Genomic DNA, 19,115 nt, shown 5'->3' on the forward strand with positions numbered 1-19,115 from the left:
GATGTTTTCCACTGCTTTTTTTTTTTGTAATTCTGTTACTAGTGTAGGAATATGCTATAAAATAAATTCATATTAGCCTGCATCAGCTGTTTTGCAAACAATGCTCTTTCCTTCCTGTACTTTGAGGTCTCTGCATGGTCCTTTCCCCTAGGAAGTGAAGGAAGAAAAAACCAGCGTGTGATAATAATCATAATGCCTGACTATATTCATGACTATATATTCAAGAAGTGAATCCATATCTGAACCTGCATACAGGTATTTTCAACCCATCTGCCATGGAGAAATAAAATGTTGATGCATAAATGTAGATAGCTTCAAGGCTCTCATGCCTCCATGAGATCATTTCATGAGATGTATCTTGAAATCTCTTCGCTATTGCCATGCTCTGAAGAAAACAGAAAGCTTAGTCTCTCTGCAGGATATTAGATAAGAAGATATAAACAGATCTGTAGAAAACCTACTATTCACTGCTTGAGTGGTGAGTAGAGTTAGATGAGAAAATTATTTTGAGTAACATCCTGTTTGTCCACTTTGAGCTAGTTCTTGTACATAACCCTGAGAGCAGTCAGTCTACCCATTTAGAATAAGTTTATTTCATAGGCAGTTTGCCTGGGCAGTGTAGGCTTTTTATGTTTCTTTAATATGTTTATCTTTGACATTTTGGAAGCATTACCCAGCAAGAGACTCCAAATTCAGAAATACTGAGTACGAAACCAAGTAAGCAATTAATTCTTATTGAGTTTAAAAACATGAAAACATTTAGTTAAACTTCACTATTAAAATGTTATGAGTATATGTGGCCAAGGAACATGTCTGAGTGAAAAGTTTATAGCTATCACTTAGTTCAGTGCAAGCTGAGGGAATGTAAAGCCTTGGAGGAACAGCTTTGTAGGTACTTGGTGTTGCAAAATGTTGAAAATATGTATGTGACAAAACTCTCAGTTGATTTAAGCTGGTGATTACCATATGCCCTTTTGGATAACTGAGTGCTGCTCTTTCTCACAACTGTCTAATTTTTTTTTTAAACTCTTGGTTATTTTAATAATATCTCTGTGTGTTTTTAGTAGTGTCACGAGTTGATAGGCCGTAAAACTGCATTTTTATAAAACAAAGGGAGTGGGGAAAACCTCATAAATCTCACCAGAAAGTAATTTCTATCTCTGTGTTGTGGGGAATAGCCTGTTACAGTGCAATAGCATACCCTGCAATCAGTCAGTCATATATACTGATAGAAACCATTTATAAAACAATGATCAAATAGAACAGTCCACATCAATACCAAAGACCAACAAAAATCTCCCTCTGAAAGCATCACACTGGTTATAGGATCAATTCAAACTTCATTTTTCATTTCTCCGCTTCACTTAGTGCTTTTCACTTTCTCTGCTGGTGTGGTTGGGTCTGTGTCTGGATGCTCAGGCATTTTGGAGGTGTTCAGGATGAGACTGGGGTGCAGAGGCTGGTCTGGACTCTCAGTGGCCTTTGTGAAGGCAGCTGTGTGACCAGGGAAAAGGTGACTGGGTTCAGATTCCTAATCTACTGAGCTTTTTTTCTCAGGAATGATGCTGTGGTCAAAGCTGGTAAGTTTTAAGAGTAATTTCAGACTGTTACACATAACATCAGTACACAGTCTGGAGTTCACTGGTGAGTCATAAAAGAAAGAAAAATGTTTCAAACCCTGTTTCTTTCTGGGATAGTGTTTTTTCTTTGAGCAGAACTGCTGTTTCTTGGACACATCTCCATCTTTTCTACAGATTTCTGTTAAGCTTTATTTACAGGATGATGTGAATGGGTTTTTCTGCCACACGCTCTGCCTTTCTGGGCAAGTCCCATAGTTGTCTGCTCTCTTTTTCTTTTATACCCATATGTAGGCAAAAAGTAACATATTTCCATGAATAGTGAGATTTCTGCTTTCACAAACCTTCCTCTGCACTCATCTTCTGTGTAAACTGAAGTTTTGGTCACCCTGTCAGGAATGCAAGGCATCAAGCTGATCCTTATTTATGTGGAGCTTTTAATCTTCCCCTGCAAGCCCTTCAGCGTGTGTCCCACTTTGGGTTTGATCCCTCTGCAGGGCACTGCCCTTTTATCTATCAGCAAGTTTTGTGAGCAGAATTGCTTTTGCTCAGCCTGGGCGTGACCAGACCCTTTGGGAGTAGCAGTGTTAAGAGAATCGTTTGGTTGTTACACTGCAAATTCTGTGACTTTTCAGGAGCAAATCCTTTTATGCCTTTGTTCAGCCTTTCAGTGATGAAAATGCAATAGATACCAGTAAGACTGGGTAAGGACTGCATTACATCTCCAATTTCTTCCCTTGTGTCTATTTGTTTTACTGTCATTTGCCTGCACTCTGTGGAGTGCTAAGCAACCTCAGTTCCTGTAAATTTAACATTTTACAAGATTCTTTTCCCTCCTTCCAGCCTGACCTCGTGATCATTCAGAAGAAGGGAAAATGGCACCAGAATAAAATAGGAAATGCAAAGTACTTGTATTATAATAGGATAGCAAATAGTACTGTTTATTTTAGCAAGGCTAAGAATTGATAGAATTCTTATTATAATCATTTATGTCATTTCTCCTGTTAGATGTTTAGAGTGCTGGAATGCTGTGTTAGTGCTGGGCACTAATGATAACTCTGCTCTGGTTCCTTGGGACTTGGGAAATCATTTGGAGGCCAATTGGTAAGTGGGTATGGTGATGCTACAGTCTGCTAATCCGAAAAGTCACTGCAGGCTCTGCATTTGCAGATCCAAGATGGGAATGTGCATTTTCATTTTTTCCAGAGAGGATGACTAGCAATGCAATTTTCCTCTTTTAACACTCATTACTAATCCAGAATGATTGTCTCATAGGAAAGAGCGTTTCTTTCCACTTCCCCTGCTTCCCTTTCCTTCCTTTACTCCAGCAAATGTTTGTCTTTCAAGCAACTGGACCATATGGACTCCTTAACTGAAGTGGCTCGCAAATGCCTTTAAGGTCATGGGACTTTGCTTGATAGGAGCAAAATGTTGGATGGCAACAGCAAGGTGAGTCAATTATTGAAGGGCAAGTACATGTTTTCATGCCATTCCCTGGCATCTTCAGGCTGTAATAAAGGTAGGAGGAGATGTGCTGCCTTGGACAGTCTTTGAGTCTGGCAGTCTGCACTGTGCTACCATTGTCAGGGCCTGATCCCACAAGTTGTGTTTCCCATTCCTTTTACTTGCTGTTCTCAGGTGACTGAAGTTTGCAGAGATGCTCAGCACCTTGCTGCCTAGGACTCTTAATGAACAGCTGGTTGCTTCTTGTTGGTGAGGAATCCACACTTATAATATAGACCCATGAAGCTGAAAGGGAAAGAAACTTTAAGAACCAATATAATTGAACTGTGGCATCCATTACAGAAAGTCTGGGTATTGGACATAATTTGCTGTGATACTTATAAAACCTGTAAAACTCTAGGGGATTTGAGTTTTGGCAATTACCATGACTTAACTTCTTCCACCATTTCCACACTAAACATCAATGCTTGTTTTGCTCCAGCAGGCAAAATGCTGCTGTATCCCAAATGCTTGTCTGTATCTTTCCAGTGTTCAGATCCATCCAGTCAGAGCTGAAGTACTATGGCATCCTGAAAGTAAGCAAGGAAAAAGGCATATGTGCTTACTTCTATTTCTGTTTCCCTTCATCAGCAAGTGGATTATGAAAGCCTCATCTTTACCAAAGAGACGGTTGTTTGTATGGATAAGAGAGAGGCTGTAGAGGGAGAGGGCAGAGTGAAATATTTGGCAGGAAAAGACACAGATGTGACAAGAGATGAAGGCTTGCAAGATCCATTTGGTTTTTCTAGAACTGTGCCTACTTATTGCTGGAGAGGCTGTCAAGAGGCACTTGCATGTTGTAGCACAGGATTTTGGAGGATCTGCCTTCTGGAAGGTGTGAAACTGGGGATGTTTTCACAGCAGTAACCAGCAGATGTGTTGTGTGACATCAGCTCTGGAGTAAAGGCTGATAAAGTGCCTGTAGAAGCTAGAAATGGACATGACAGCTGGAACTGCTAGGGACTTAGGTTTGATTATTACAGAAATTAAATTCACATGCTGCTTGTATATCACTGAGGATCTGTGTGGATTTTGTTTCCTTGGGAGGTAGTTCAAGAGCCAGGCCTTGTAACTGAGACGTCTGTAAGCAGCACATAAATCCATAGGATTTATCTGGAGAACTGCAGGCTGACTGTCCCTGTAGCCTATATCTTGATCTCTGGTTTTCTTTTTTATTATTTGAGTAACTTCAACCTGTGATTCATTTCATGGAAGAATTCCTCACTTCCTACTGATTTGGGGTATTTTGTCCCAACTCCAGACAAGATGTCAGCAAATGCTGACATTTTTGTTTTCAACCCAAAACGATGATGAAACTGAGAACAGGGCTGTCAGCTGAGGACATTTGTATCCCCAACAGCTGTGGTCAATGAGCCAAGCTTGTGCAAGCACAGTGGTTAATCAGTTGGGGGGAATCTGCACATCTTATTTACCTGAGTCAGCTACCTAAAGGATTTGCTAAGAGCTAAAAGTTTGCCTGAATCATTGGACTGATGGGTGCAGTAAGCATCTGTTCACATCCTGCCGGCTGTAATTAAAGAGACAGGGATGTGCTAGTTAAAAAAAAGAGGAGATGGCAGTGCATGGCTGGACTGAGGGTGATTTTTTTTCCAATGTTGTTAGTGTTGTCTCTTGTTAGTCCTAGTGTCAAGGCCATTAGCTGTGACTGTCCATGATGGATAGAGCCATGTTTGAGGGATTTTTAGCTCTCAGCACTTCTTCGGTTCTTAGTGAACAGAGGACTAATAAAGTGATAGATAATAGTTCTGTCAGCAGTGCAGGAACAGGGCTATCCAATGTGAACCGTGGAGGGTAACAACCATCCCCCAGGAGGGACTGCTCTGAACTGAGAACCATCAGCTTGGGGCACAGGTGAATGAAGTTCAAATTACAGCACTTTGTAGACCTCAGGTGTCTTTAGGTTGATCAGTCTTGTCATGCTGCCTAAGTGCCTTACTTGCAAACTAAGAATGATGGAATATCCCCAGTCTCAAGGAGAGGAGTTCTGTTGTGAGATTTCTGAGCTGCCTGGGTATTGCAGGCCTCTTCTCTGAATGTAGGTTTAATATGCAGTTATCTGGGTGTTAATGAAAGTTTCTGCCACTGATAAACTCAGCAGATGGACTCTTCATCTCTTGGGGGAAAAGCAGTAAATCAGACACATTGTATGTTGTCTTATTTGAAAACTTTAAAAAGACATTTAACTCATAAACTTAAAACTGATGGATAGTTCTGAGTTCCCATGGAAAGCAAATTTCTTTCCTGAAGTATAAATAGCTTGGTGAGTCTTCCAGAGTGTGGTTCCATCTGTTTTTGTCTCCTAACAGGAAACATATTCGTGAAGTCAGATTCTCAGTGTTGGTAAAACACTAAGTTAATAAGAAGATAGTGTTTTTGTAGCTTTGATAGCCTAAGGATATGAGGCAGATAAAGTTTTATTAGGTCCACTGATCCAGCTAGAACAAAATAGATCATGTAGAAGGTCTAAAGCCTTTCTGCGTTTTCCTGACTGTCTTTTGGCCTTATGTAAGCCTTTAAATCTCCCTACTCTGAGCTATTCAGAATTACCATTGTGAGTGTTGAATAAAAGCTTTAACCAGCTTCAAAACTTTTTAAAATCCACTTGGGAATATTCTTATGATACTTTTAATTGCTTCTTTCCTACTGAGATATGAAAAATCATAATGAATCAGGGCTTGTGGTTTTGTGCTGCCTTGCCAATGCTTTGCTGTGGCTGCATGTGGAGCAGGCCTGACAAACACCCAGACACTGTGACAGCCCCAGACTGGGGCCTGATCCAGTTGTTCTCAGTAGAGAAATCCGTCCATGGGCTGCAGTGCCTTTTGGATGAAGGCAATTTGCTTTCTTTTGAACTGACTCCACAGCACGTGTGGGGAGTTAACTGAGACTAGGGGATGACACATGACCTAATCTGGTTACCATGTGGGTCTCTTGAGAGAGGTGGCTCTTATACGGAAATGATCTGCAGATTTCACTTTGTCTCGGCATGGCTATAACCTGTCTGTCTGTGTCTTAGGTGAAGAAATAGCATGAACTGTGAGCACACACAGCTGGCAGATAACCGGGCCTGTGTGTATGTGAGTGTCTGAAACTGAACTTTTGAACTCTGAAGCAGCAGCCTGCTGCTGGCTGGCTGCAGTTGGTATTGCTCAGCTGTAAATTCTGATAGTATGTGGGCTAAAATGTAGCGGCACGTCCCAAACCTCCAATTAACAAGCCAAACCGTACAATTAATAGGCAGGCCCGAGAAAGAACCAAGAATTAGGAGGCTGATCAGATGTTGTGCTTCTGCCTTAGACCATGTCCTGGTTTAGACTGGGAGGAAGACAGGCTTTGGTGCTGGAAAGAAGGGGAAGCCAGAAAGATGGCTTCCCAAAAAGAAGAAGTGGTCCTCAAAAGAAGATTACATGAAAAGACAGTGGTGCAGATTCTGGCTGGAACTCAGATCCTGGACATGAGGGTAGATCCTGGAAATCAGTGAGCTGCATGGAGACAAATGCTTGGGGATGTGCAGGGACCCTGGCCAGTCGAGCCTGAGGCTGGCGGCTGCAAACAGCTGCAGAGCAAGAACTGAAAGAACTTTCTTGCTCAGGCTAGCATTGATCTTCCTTTGAGGAGGGGCAGTCAGGTCTTAGTGAACCTGTAAAGCCTGGAGGAGAGCAAGTGACTGCATGTGAGATAATCGGGCTGGGTAAAAGCTCTTAAGTAAACCCCAGCATCCACTCCTTGTTCTTGTTTACTCTGTTCTGCCAAGGACAGTCTGCTACACTCCATGTGTAGTGGGGAAGAAGTGGTCCCCTCATGGAATGAGGACAGGCACCATTCAGGTTTGGCATTTATTCTTGTCACTGTTATGTTTTTAAGAAATACATGTATGCAGTTAATTTTAATGTCTGGGCAACGTGATTGACAGTGCAAAGGGAACAACCTCTCTTTTTCAAATAGTTACCATTGCAGTTGGGAAAACCTAGCAAATTTGTTGAATTAACTTTCTGGTAGGATGGTTATCAAGGTGTTAATTGGCATAAATGGTGTTCTTTGCAATGAAAAACTCTTTTCTCAGAGTAAGAGGGACAGAACCTTCAAAGTTTTTGGACAGACATTCAGTATGACTCATCTGGGAGGAATTTAAAGTGGGAAGCTGGAGGAGAGAGAAAGCAAGAGACTGTGTTGAGGTAGGTTCTTCAAACTCTTTCAGTTTTTAGGGTAGGACTCAGATTTGCAAAATGCTGAGGATCTTAGAAATGCTAAGATGTACCCTAATGTATGGGGAGGAAAAACCCAACTCTTCCTGTACACAAGCTGTTTTCTTAGCAACCTGGAATTCTTTTACATCATTCCACAACACTTAAATACCATTTATCTGTATCTAAGCATGCCACTAGGGCTGAAGCCAGAGCCCAGCTCAGCTGTATTGGGTCTGATCAGAAGACCAGGATTCATTAAGCTACTTAGGTCAGTGAGAGCACTGAGAGCTAGGGAATAACACTGGCAGTTTACTGCTCCCTTGGCTCAGCTTCAGCCTGGTTTGACCTGTCCTTGCCTCTGTGATACAATGGCATATTTCTTGCAGGTGGCAGCTTTTGCTGGACTCACCTTTTTCAAGCAATTCTTCATCCGTGGCTGTGTATTTTGGACAGTAGGTAAGTATTAAGGGCTGATACTGAATGTTGGAATAAAGCTATCAAACACAGCTTTGAGAGCTGCTAATTAGAGTTCAGATGCAGATGAAAATCCCTCTTGGATCCTGTGCAGGGTTGGATACCGAAGTGTAACTTGCTGCTGGCAACCATCCCTGAGGCTTTGGCCTTTGTTGAAGGTCACAGTGAAATTGGTTTGCTGTTGCAGAAGATTAATATTGCTTAAAAATGGCTTGCAGAACATTCATCGGAAGATTTCAAAATCTTCACAGAAGTGGGCTTGCCACATGTTTTCCCCTCTCCCTTCTCCACTAAAAAGGAGGGTAGAGATGAAGTTCACTGGATTGCCCACATTTCTGCAGTCAGCCAGCAGGAAAACCAGCAAGGTAATCAAAGAGTCTTAGAGTTTAATGGGGTATTTGCTTCACATATAATTTAAGAAATACAAGACATTTTTATAGGTTGTTTTTCAACATCAGCCTTTTGATGGGACTTTCTTCAAATTTCTGCCTTAGACCTCAGTGGTAAAAACTTCACTCCTTGTGCACAAGAAGACATGGTAGAGACACCCTTTTTTGTTTCTTTCTTGTTATCCTGATCTTTGACTTTCTAGATAAAAGGATTAAAGAAGCATTAATCCATCTGGTTTTCAAAGGAATATTTAATTTGATGCCTCTCTCCAAACCAACAGTGAACAATGAAAATGAAAAGAAAAATAGAAAAATCTCTGAAATGGGCAAGCAGTTGGATGAAGAAAGTGCACAAAATGTGGCACTTGAAAGAGAAACATCCAGCTGGAGTTTGTAGGGGGAGTACATCAATGATTAGTTTATTTCTGATCTTGTTTATCGCTTTCATTAGCAACCTTGGCATAAAAAATAGACTGTGCTAATGAAATTTCCTGGTGACATTCCACTGGGAGACAATCAGAGCTCCAGCCCATCTTAGTGGTGTAATCTAAAGCTCACCTGCCCTTTCAGAATACATATTTGTATCTGTGCTTTTAAAAATTTCAGTGGGAAAGAGCCGCTCCTTTGGTACCTCTGTTTTTTCTTTCACTGGACATATTAAAGGTTTAGTTTGGCCCAACTACTTGAAAAATTTATAATTTTTTTAAGGTGTCTGTCAAGTTGGAATTCATTAATTTCTCCTGCCCAAACCCAAATGAATAATGTAACTTGAAGCAAGAGCTTCGAGTGAGGGTTACAGATAATTATTCATTCTCAAGGCTTTGGCTATGAATCATTTCTACTGTGCAGTCTATCTGCTTATGTAGCACCACCAGCTTCATATTTCTTTGTTTCTGATGTAAATGATTTTCAATGATATAAAATGTGAAAGGGAACATGTTTGTCTTGAACACAGGTAGCTATGACCAAAAGACATGAAAGCCTTTAAAACAAGAGTTATAGGGGCATCTAAGTGGCAATTAGAATCCTTTAAAAATTAATTCCGATTTAGTGAAACGTTGCTGGCAGTCATTCATAACAGTAATTGCCCTGTGCACATGAAAAATTTAAATGTGGTAATTTAGTAATGAATCTGAGCTGTCAGAAGGCATTTTATGGGTAATCAGACATTCCTGAAGGCATAGCAGTGACTGAAGAAAATTGAAAAATAACTTTGTGGAGGCAAGATTATCTGAAATAAGTGTTTTTTCTGGAAGCAAACAAAGAACTCTATGATTTTTAGAAGAGTAGTACACTGTAAGTCGATAAGGGCAACCACTGGAAGCAAATAAAGAATCAATTGTGTAGTTACATTGGTTCAGATTAGTCATTTTAAGTAGCAGTCTTTGAGAAGTGGATACTTCTAGATTCCCAGATACTCCCCGTGCAGATGCATTATCCAGCCTCCAGGAAGGGGAAGCAGGAACTCTCCATTACGGCTTGCAAATCACTTTGTCAGTTTTGAAAGAGAAAGCTCAGTTCTCCTTTCATTTTACTTGGATGAAACTGCTGACTGTACTGCGTTTAAATTTTGTTTCCTCTAGAATAACGGAGGGTATAGCTGGCTGTGTGTTGTTGCAGGGCACGTTGGGGACATTTTGGAAGTTTAGTTGGAGCTACTGATGCATAAGGAATGCAAACCTGTGCCTTTGGATGCGGCAGCAGTTCACTCCCACTCCGTGCAGGTGTTAATGGCCTGAAAATCGACAACAGCACCTTTAAATCTCTTACACTTCGTTTCTAAATCGCTCTGGGTAGAAGATCTCGTGGTGTTTGTCTCAGTTGTGTTACTGCCGTTGCTTTTGATCTTGTCCAGATATATCTGGGGGATTTTGAGGTTGTAAGACTGGGAAGAAAACTTTTCCAAAGATCAGACCCATTTAGGATTGCTTCACTGTTTAAATACCCCTCTGCCAGAACTGATTTGCTGACTGATCAAAAAGAGCCACTCTTGTATTCTAATTCACAGAGTGATTGTTTAAAAATGCTGGTCTCGGATGCTATTCCAAGTATTGAAATAAATACCATTAGATGTCAATTTTACTTTATGTTGTTTATGCATCTGGTGTTCCTTTTCCTGATTTCTGCTGTTTACTGAGTTTACTGAATGCTAAAAAGGGTCAGCTCAACTCATATTTCTGGTCAGCTTTAGTTTATGATTTAATGAAAGGAAGTTTTCAGAGAAAACAAGGATTTTGTTTTTTTGCAGAATGGAAAATAAAACATGTTTCTGTTGATGTATGGATTTTTTTAATCACCACCTGTTTGTGCCCTCTTTATTTGGTACATAGGCTAAATATGGGCTTAGATCAACATGACAGTTTCTTTTTAGTGCTGTGAGAATGAACGTAAGATCTTTTGGAGAATATCTACCATAAAAAATCATTAGACATAGTTAGCAAAATAATACCTCTCATGAGAAATGATAAGATGAAGTATATAATTTGGCATAAGTAGCTCACTCCGGTGTTAAAGTTTTTCAATATTGTCTCCTTTTCCCATAGATCATTTAGAAGACTGATCACCGCTTGGAAGGAGCTGTGATATCGAATTTGTGTTCTTACTCTGCACTCTGGAATGGGGCCGTGCTCTCTCATCCTGGCTCTCTGGTAAGTGTCCCCACCCCAGGCAAGAAAATGAGGATGCTGCTGAGACAAAGCACCTTGAAGATAATTCCCTTTCATCTACAGCTGCAGTGTTTGGCCATTCTAAGGTTTGCAGAGCTATAAAACATTTGATAATCCCAAGGGTGGGGGAGAAACTGAAGGACATCTCTTGAGTTTGATGAAGCACTGACGTTAAAGAACAGTGAAACAAAGATTATTTATAGAGGATGCTTGCCAAATCAAAGCCCAAGCTTTAATTACATCTGTATACACTGTAGCCATGTTTAATAAAGACTTAAATGCAGTATTATTTAGCTATTTGACTTGTTAGCATTTTGCCTTTTTTGTGCAAAACCTGGCACATGTTGATGTGATCAGCTATGAGTAAGACGATGGGTTGAGGCTGAAAATTACTCAAGGACATGTTCTCATTTAACACAGCCTTTTAAAATCTTTTGTGGTTCTGTCTGCTTGTGAGACATTCACTGATGGTCACAGACTGTTTTGTGTCCTATGACTGCCATGGTCAGCCAGAAGACTCAGTATCTAAAGGGAGTAGGGAGTGGGCAGAAACTTTTTGGGGTGTATGCAAATTGAGGGGTTGCTCTTGGTGTATTTGTTGCGCTTGGAGTTTGATTTCTGTCCATTTAGGCAGAATGACCAACACCAGCACTTTACTAATCCAGTTGACCCTCATAAGTAGTCTTGTCACTTCAACAGAGACTCCAAAGAAGTCCCTCTGGGCTTGAATTCCTGTTTCTTTTAGATAATCTTTATCTAGGTCAGGTTGAAGTTCTTGCTCAGAGCACTGCACTTCGCTGTCATTGCTGTTGGATTGACACAAACAGATTTTTCAGTTTCTAGCCCTCAAATGCTGCAAAACAGTGGTGCCCCTTAGGATTTCTCTAAGGTCTCGCAGGAGCTTCTGGTCCTGCTTTCAGTCCATGTACAGGAAGTTTAATAGGCAACTTCTTGCTACAGACTTAGGCCTTTAATCTTTTCACTCTGTTCTGCAATGCTATTGAAGCATTGCAGTGCTTCAATAGGTTTCTCTTTGACCTCACGCCTCATCTCCACCCTGTTATTCATTTTGGTCATTCGAAATCCAGTGCCAGTTGGTGCATTGTTGTGCTGAGAATGACTTGTGGCTCCCTGGATGGCAGCACTCACATCTGTGCTTATGGAGCAAACAGCTGGCGCGGGTGTTCAAGTAAGGAGGATGGGATGAGAGCCATCCGTTGTCGCCCTCCCTTGGACACTGGTGGCTAAATAGGGACCAAAGGGAGTCATAGAACCCTCCCCACCAGTGAGTCCAGTCAATGTCTGAAGTTGAATGGTTTGCAAATTCCCTTTCTTTTCTATGTTGGCTAATTGCAGCATGTTCTTTTAGAGCAGAAGGATGCATTTTCTGTCCCATGGCTGTTTGCTCTTCAGTCACTGTCAACAGGAAAATTGGCAGGGTGTTGACAAGGGTGCTGCTTTCCTAAAGCTCACCAAGGTCTGTGCCCTGATTTTTGGCAGCAAATAGTCAATGCACTTTTCAAACTCAGTTAGGAATTACAACTTTGTTCTACAATGTGGACCAAAAAAAATGCTGTTCAAAATTGTAGCTAGTTTGTGTTGTTTTCCTCAGAGAAATGGGTCTGCTCTGGGTTGGGTTTTTTTCCCGCCATTGGCACCTTTGTTTGTGTTGCACAGGGAACTGGGTATGTTGTGAAGCTAAGTCTTCCCTACCAAGCAGCAGCTCTGGCTCAGCTTGAGTGGTTTTTTAAAATCTCAGAAGAGAATCATTAGCTGCTCCACTTGTACATTCAAACACACAAGGTGATATGCTAATTGGGCTTTCATTAGTGCCTGGCTGACGTCACCAACAGAGTAGAAAGGGGCTAAGCAGATGAAGTACTTTTCCACTCTTGAGCTGGTACTGATGCAGCTATGTACTATAGCTTCTTTTTTTTTTTTTTTTTTTAATTTGGAGAGTTCTAATTTTCTGTGTGACTGCATCTGTGCACTGTAGCATTCAAATATTGCCCTGGTGTATTACACTCAGAGCTGAGCTTTTTATGAAAAAGGGACCAGAGGCTGTGAAATTCCTTTTTTGTTCTTTAGTGTTATTACTGTTTTGGGTAGATTCAATTAGGTTAGACAAGTAAAATTTCATGATTTGACTCATCACTGCTGTTCACATATGAGTTCATATCTGCATAGTTAGGCAGTTTGTCTCCTCTGAGAAACACAGATACCGTGGATAATAAACAGCTGCCTGTCATTTATTGAGCAAGTGAGAGGCACAGCCCTGCTTTTCCAGGAGGGTGTCCACCGTGTGAGCTCAACCAGAAAGTGTAGCTGAATTTAAACAGGATCTGTTCTTTTTTTCAGCGCTGCCAATAGAAACCTTTGCAAACTGAGAAGCTTTTACATAGCAAACAGCTTTAGCAATAGAGTGTGTGATGGATCTATATTCGCATTGTGGGGTATGGTGATGCATCAGAAGTCCATCAGAAGGGCTGTGTTATTATTTTCACCTCCAGGGGTGAAATACTTCATCTCTTTGTGCCTCAGCTACCCCATCACCTGTACAATAAGGACAGTATCTCCCTTGATAAAATATTTTGCTATGACAAATCTAAGATGAGCTAAGTCTACATCTTCAGGAATTAAAAAATTGCATTTTGGTCAGGATAACTACTAAATGTAGATTCTGAAGGAGTAGATTTGCTTGATAGGAAACAATTTTTACTCAGCTCTAAATGAAATAAGTTGATGTTATTAAATGTAATTAAATACAGTTGCTATTTGTTAGGGTCCCTCCCCCTGCCATGTGGTCCTGGGAGAGGGGCCCTGGGGGGGGGGGAGACACGGGATTTCCCTGCCCCTGGTCAGCCTCGTTCCCTGTTGGTTGTTTTGTGTTCCCCTGCACGGGCAGAAGGACCCTCGGGTCCTGTGATTGCCTCAGTTCCTCGGCAGAGCCCTGGCCATGCAGCTGGAGAAATAAACATCTCTCTGAAACATCTATCAAGAATCAGTCCATATATATTTCTTTTCCATGGGCCTCATTGTCTGATACACGTGTTGTAGTATCCCCACTGTAACAAATGGTGGATAATGTGAGCAGAACGATCCCCAATCCCTAAGGACAGCGACTGATTTGTGAGTAAACTCTGGATTTCTCTTCTTGTTTTTGTTTTGCTGTTCCATCTCTAAACTATGGAGGAACCATGGAAAGACTCTTGGCTCTCAGAACCGCATATGGACATTTATCTTAAACTTGAAAAGATTCTTGAACAATGATTTGTAAATTTTAGCTTGATTCAAGTTCAAAAGGAACTGAAACACTTCCTGGCATGGTTGTTTAAGAACTTTTTCTATGTTTCTTGGGACTTGATTCTTACCAAAGACTTTTGGAAGACTGTTTGGACACAGTTAATTTCTGAGTCAAAATATATGCCGATGGAAGAATATTTTCGTGAATATTATTTAATTACTGAGACTGTTGAGCAATGTCAGCTGTGTCCTTGCAAAGTTAAAACTGCTTCAGGGACCGTGTGACCCAGACCACGTGGACCAAGTGCTCTCTGAGCAGCAGCGAGGCAGTTCCCGCGGGCGGAGCGGCGCGAGCTGCAGTGTTGGCAGTGGAGCAAGGCGCGGCAGGAGCGGGGCAACCTGGTGGTGGCCGCCCGGCCCCGTGCAGCGCATGGTGGAGCGAGCCCCGTGAGAGGGGCGGCACATGGCTGGCAGCGGTGGCGGTGGAGCGGAGCCGCACCTAGCCAAAACGCATGCTGGAGCGGGGTGTGGGGGGTCGTCGCTCAGGGGCCTGGCCGAGACGTGGGCACGGCCCCAGGCAGCGGCAGTGCAGCTGAGAGCAGAGGCAGCGGTGCAGCCCAGCCCAGCCCGCGTGGCCCGGAATGCAACCCTGGAAAGAGCGCACAGGCACGAACAGCCCCAATGGCCCCAGCAGCCCCAATGGCCCCAGCAGCCCTGGCATTTCCAACATGGGAGCAAGTGAAAGAGAAAGCAAAAACACAGTGAGACAGAAAACAGCAGCCACTGTTTTCCTTCCTGAAAAAGGAAAAGATCACCGTAGCTAAGGTTTTAGGAATAGTAAAATGGTATAATGTTAAACAAAATTATGGTTTTATAACGAGATGTGACAACCAGCAAGACGTATTCGTTCATAGAAGTGCTATTAAAAAGAATAACCCTGAAAAATACATCCCAAGCTTGGGAGATGGAGAGGTCATAGAGTTCAAAATTGTGCAAGGTAGAAAAGGGTTATAAGCAGCAGAGGTCACTGGTTCTGATGGTGTTCCTGTAAAAGGCAGTATATATGCTAAAAATCGTAGTCATGTTAGACAATATCTCCATTATAAGCCCCCCTACAGTCTCCCTTTCCTAATCCCACCTTTCCCTTTTACCCTATATCCTATTACCCCCTCTGTATTCCCAATCCATTTATCCACCCATGGTTTCCCTCACAAAACCATGCTTTTGCCAATTGTTTCCCCAAAAATCCCTTTCCAATGCCGAGTGGGGGATGAAGAGGGGGAAGGAAGAAATTAACTATTGTTGTTCAGAGTTCCAACAGGTAAAAATGGAAGAAACCCTCTCCTGCCTCAGTTTCCCCACAAAGCATGCTCAGAGAGTCCAGTCTCCCTTCTGTCAGCCTTAAGATGTTCCAGAGAATCTGTTTGAACATTTAGAGACTCAGGAGGGTGGCTTGTTTTGTTTTGAAACTGTCCTTGTTATCTTATGTTTATCCAGTTGTTTTCAATGTTAAGTTTTCAATCTCTTTTGTTAAAAATTAACGGGTGAAATTTTGGGGTCTTCCCCCCTGCCATGTGGCCCTGGGAGAGGGGCCCTGAGGGCACAGACACGGGGTTTCCCTGCCCCTGCTCAGCCTCGTTCCCCATTGGTTGGTTTGTGTTCCCCTGCGCGGGCAGAAGGACCCTCGGGTCCCGTGATTGAGCAGTTCCTTGGCAGAGCCCGGCCATGCGGCTGGAAAAGAAACATCTCTGAAACATCTAGCAAGAATCAGTCCATATCTATTTCTTTTCCACAGGCCTCATTGTCTGATACACGTGTTGCAGTATCCCCACTGTAACAGCTATTGAAAGTGGATGGTTGTGAGTTGGAGGAATATTTTTGTCTTGTAATAAATTAACTTGAATGTAATAAAAAGGATAAGGACAGAAGGGAACTCTGATGTTGGAAAATCCATTAGGATTGTTTCTTTTTTAAACCAGAAATCAAGAGTGCAGAACTATTTATTGCTTTAACTTCAGCAAAAAAATGGTGACAGCAGGGATCTTGTTAAACTGGGACACATATTTCAGTGACTAGAAACCTATTGTAATCACAATTACAGAGATATGATCTTAGGCTTTGGTCCATATGTCTGTCTTTAAGAGGGTTATTAATGCTGTTGGTTTGCATCCAGCTTGCAGACAAAGATACTTAACTAAATATTTTCTTTTTGCTCCTGTCGTTATCTGGGGTGCATAGACAAAGTGGCTGGGGCTGTCTTGCTCCTTAGTTCAATTATTAGACCTTTATTGTTTCTCAAGTATAAAAAAATCTGACAACAGAGGATAAAGAATTATTCCAAAGCCTGTCAGTGGGATGAATGAATGAAATCCATCATGAATTTAAACCCAGCCATCTATTATAACCTCCTGTCTTTCACTGGGCCTTTTTCCTATGTAAATTTTATATATTTTTAAAACATGTGGGCAAGGACAAATTCAAGGAGTTGCTGAATTCTTTGTCATGAGCTTCTACTGTAGTTCATTTTCTTCTCATCCATCTCGCTGGGGAAGAGCTAGGTAAGGTCTTTATTGAGGAAACATGCACAGTGGGAGGGCAATTTATAACTCCTTCCACTCTTCCAAGCAGAACCACATCCCTGGGTAATGAGTGCAGGAAGCGAGCCCAGTGATTCCGCCATGGTTGTGCTCAGTACTTACAGCAGACAGTTCTCTTGCAGGTGTTGTCTTTGCTCCATTTCTGCCTAGGAGATGTTCATGAATTGTTTCATGATTGCTGTCACCAGGGTACTAGGGGTCTCAGGAGAGCTGACTGTTCCTCAGGACTGTAGTTTCAATTCTCTGGGACTTGTGAAGGTAAACACAGGTCTGCAGCTGAAATATTACTAGAAGGAGATACACAGGAAGTAACTCCAGCCAGCAGTGATGTGTTTTAATCTTTATAAATGGAGTTTTTCCCAGGAGAAGCAAAAATTGCTGTTAATGAAGATGGTCTTCCTTAATAATCTCTTCTCATAAAAACAGAGAAAAAAACAGCCATTCCCCTGTTAAAGGGGAATGGCTGTTTGTGAGCTAGAAGCAGTTCGTTTCCCCACCAGATGGAGCCAAGAAATTCTCTCCAGGCTGGCCGGGAGGCAGTGAGTACTCCAAGATTTCCTACCCTTGGGTGCTGCAGTGTGGTTAATGCCACACTGGGTGTGTGATGCTCCCTGCGGCTCCCTGCTCAGGGGCGAGGGCGGCCAGGCTGGGCTCTCCCAGGAGCTGCTGCAGGGACACACAGGTTCTGCTGTGCTTTAGACCATCCGTGTTTCCATGTCAGTTTATGCTGGTTTTTTCCTTGTAATGCTGGTATTAGCTGTACAACTTGCTGAGGGGATAGGCATGGGAGGTTCATTTAATACAGCAGAGTAGAGGTGCTGTGTCAAGGATGTTGGTGACACTGAGCTTTGCAGGAAGGCCCTTTGAAACTTTCAAAGGTACCTATGTATCAAAGGAAGTTTATGAGACCTTGGTGGTCCTTTGAGGTGTGCCATGTCTCCTCTGAGGTGACAGCAAACCTCACTGCTTGTCTTGTTGATGGGAGCTAAAGGCCATCCCCCTCCCCCACCAAAGATGAGCATCACCTTTTTCCTTCTCAAATGAATGTGCTACCAATGGTTTATACCCAAGGATTAGTAACTGTGGCAGTCCTTGTGTCCTCTTCTGGCTGAGCGCTCCTGAAAGCTGACAACCAGGTGTGAAGGCACGTAAGGAGGAATTCATTTAAAATAAGATTAAGTAATTGTGGGGAAGGAGGACAAAGGTAATTACACCAAGAAGCCAGGTATTTAACTTCTTTAGCTCATTTCTCCTTTAAAATTTCCTGGCCATTTACCTCGTTTGTCTCAAGAATTTTATTTTTACTTTTGGTCACTGGTTTCATGATTATTGGTTACATCAGATGCTGATTACAGTGAAGCTTTTGAAGCTTTTGGTTCTCACATTTTAAGGGTTAAAATGGATTGGAAAGAAAGGTTGAATTGAAAAAAAAAGTTCTTCTAATTAAAATTACTTGTCAACATATTTTTGACAAATCTGCTTATTAGTGAGAAAATAATGTAAATGGCTTAAACTACAGATAGGAAATATAACAAGGAAGAAAGCAGCTTATGTACTGTTTTATGGGAAATTTCATTGAGTGTATCTGGAATGGAATAACAGGAGGACTTAATTCTCCTATGCTTGAGGTAAATTAAAGCAGTTGAATTAGGTTCTGTCTCCTAAAAATCCTACTTTGGGCTCATGGAGTAGATGGCTTGTTTAGAGATTTTGTTCTAGAAGTAATTTTTTTTTCTTCTCTCAATAAAGATATTTGCCTCTAGCAGGATGACCTGAGCATTTTTATGTGCAATCAGAAAGATGGCTTAATTAGCCATGGCAGAGAGAGTGGGATAAATCACATGGCTGAATGACACCGTGCAGGTGGAGGAGGTGGAGGGTTAGGGAGCCAGTGGGGTTGTTTGCACAGCCACAGTGTGGTGGGAGCTGGGCCAGCAGGAAGTTTCAGGGTAATCAAGAAAGGTCGTGTTGTGTTCTCTAGAGCTGGCTGGCAAATCAGCACAAAGCTTCTGTCTGAACAACAAGCTGATATCAGGGACAACCAGTCAATGTTTTTGAGGTTTTTTTTTCCTCCTTGGATTTCATTTTAAAAAAATTCCTTAGCAATGATCAGGCAGGTGCTACAGCCAGCCTTGGTGAGAATGGGTAACAGCTCAGGTTAAAATAGGGGAATAAGTTGGAGAATTTAGAGCTGAAAGGAGAATAGCTGATTCAGTTAAAATCCATCAAGGGTTACTTGTTAGTGCTGGTGAAGGATGGATGAGGTTCCAGAGAGGGTCAGCATTTGAAACAGCTCTGAAAATGGAAGCAGTGGGGTGGGGGGCAAGCAGACATCTTCAGTTTTTAAAAGAACAGTGGGATGAAAAATTTAAAACAAACCACCTTGAATATGATGAGATGTAAATACAGCCAAATGTGTCAAACCACGACAACAATCTCAATTGCCTTCCACATTAGA

At 42.0% G+C, this 19,115-nt stretch overlaps 1 long non-coding RNA gene across 1 annotated transcript in view; it reads left to right on the forward strand.

Annotated features, from left to right (window-relative positions):
* The first annotated feature begins 7,141 nt into the window (after positions 1 to 7,141).
* LOC109143816 overlaps positions 7,142 to 19,115 on the forward strand; it is a 132,502-nt gene continuing 120,528 nt past the window's right edge. Inside the window, exons 1-3 of the long non-coding RNA XR_002044192.3 lie at positions 7,142 to 7,276; positions 7,675 to 7,744; positions 10,695 to 10,799. This is a non-coding gene — a long non-coding RNA (uncharacterized LOC109143816). The remainder of the gene's footprint in view (positions 7,277 to 7,674; positions 7,745 to 10,694; positions 10,800 to 19,115) is intronic.

Source organism: Corvus cornix, chromosome 3, assembly GCF_000738735.6.
Source record: "Corvus cornix cornix isolate S_Up_H32 chromosome 3, ASM73873v5, whole genome shotgun sequence".
NCBI lineage: Eukaryota > Metazoa > Chordata > Aves > Passeriformes > Corvidae > Corvus > Corvus cornix.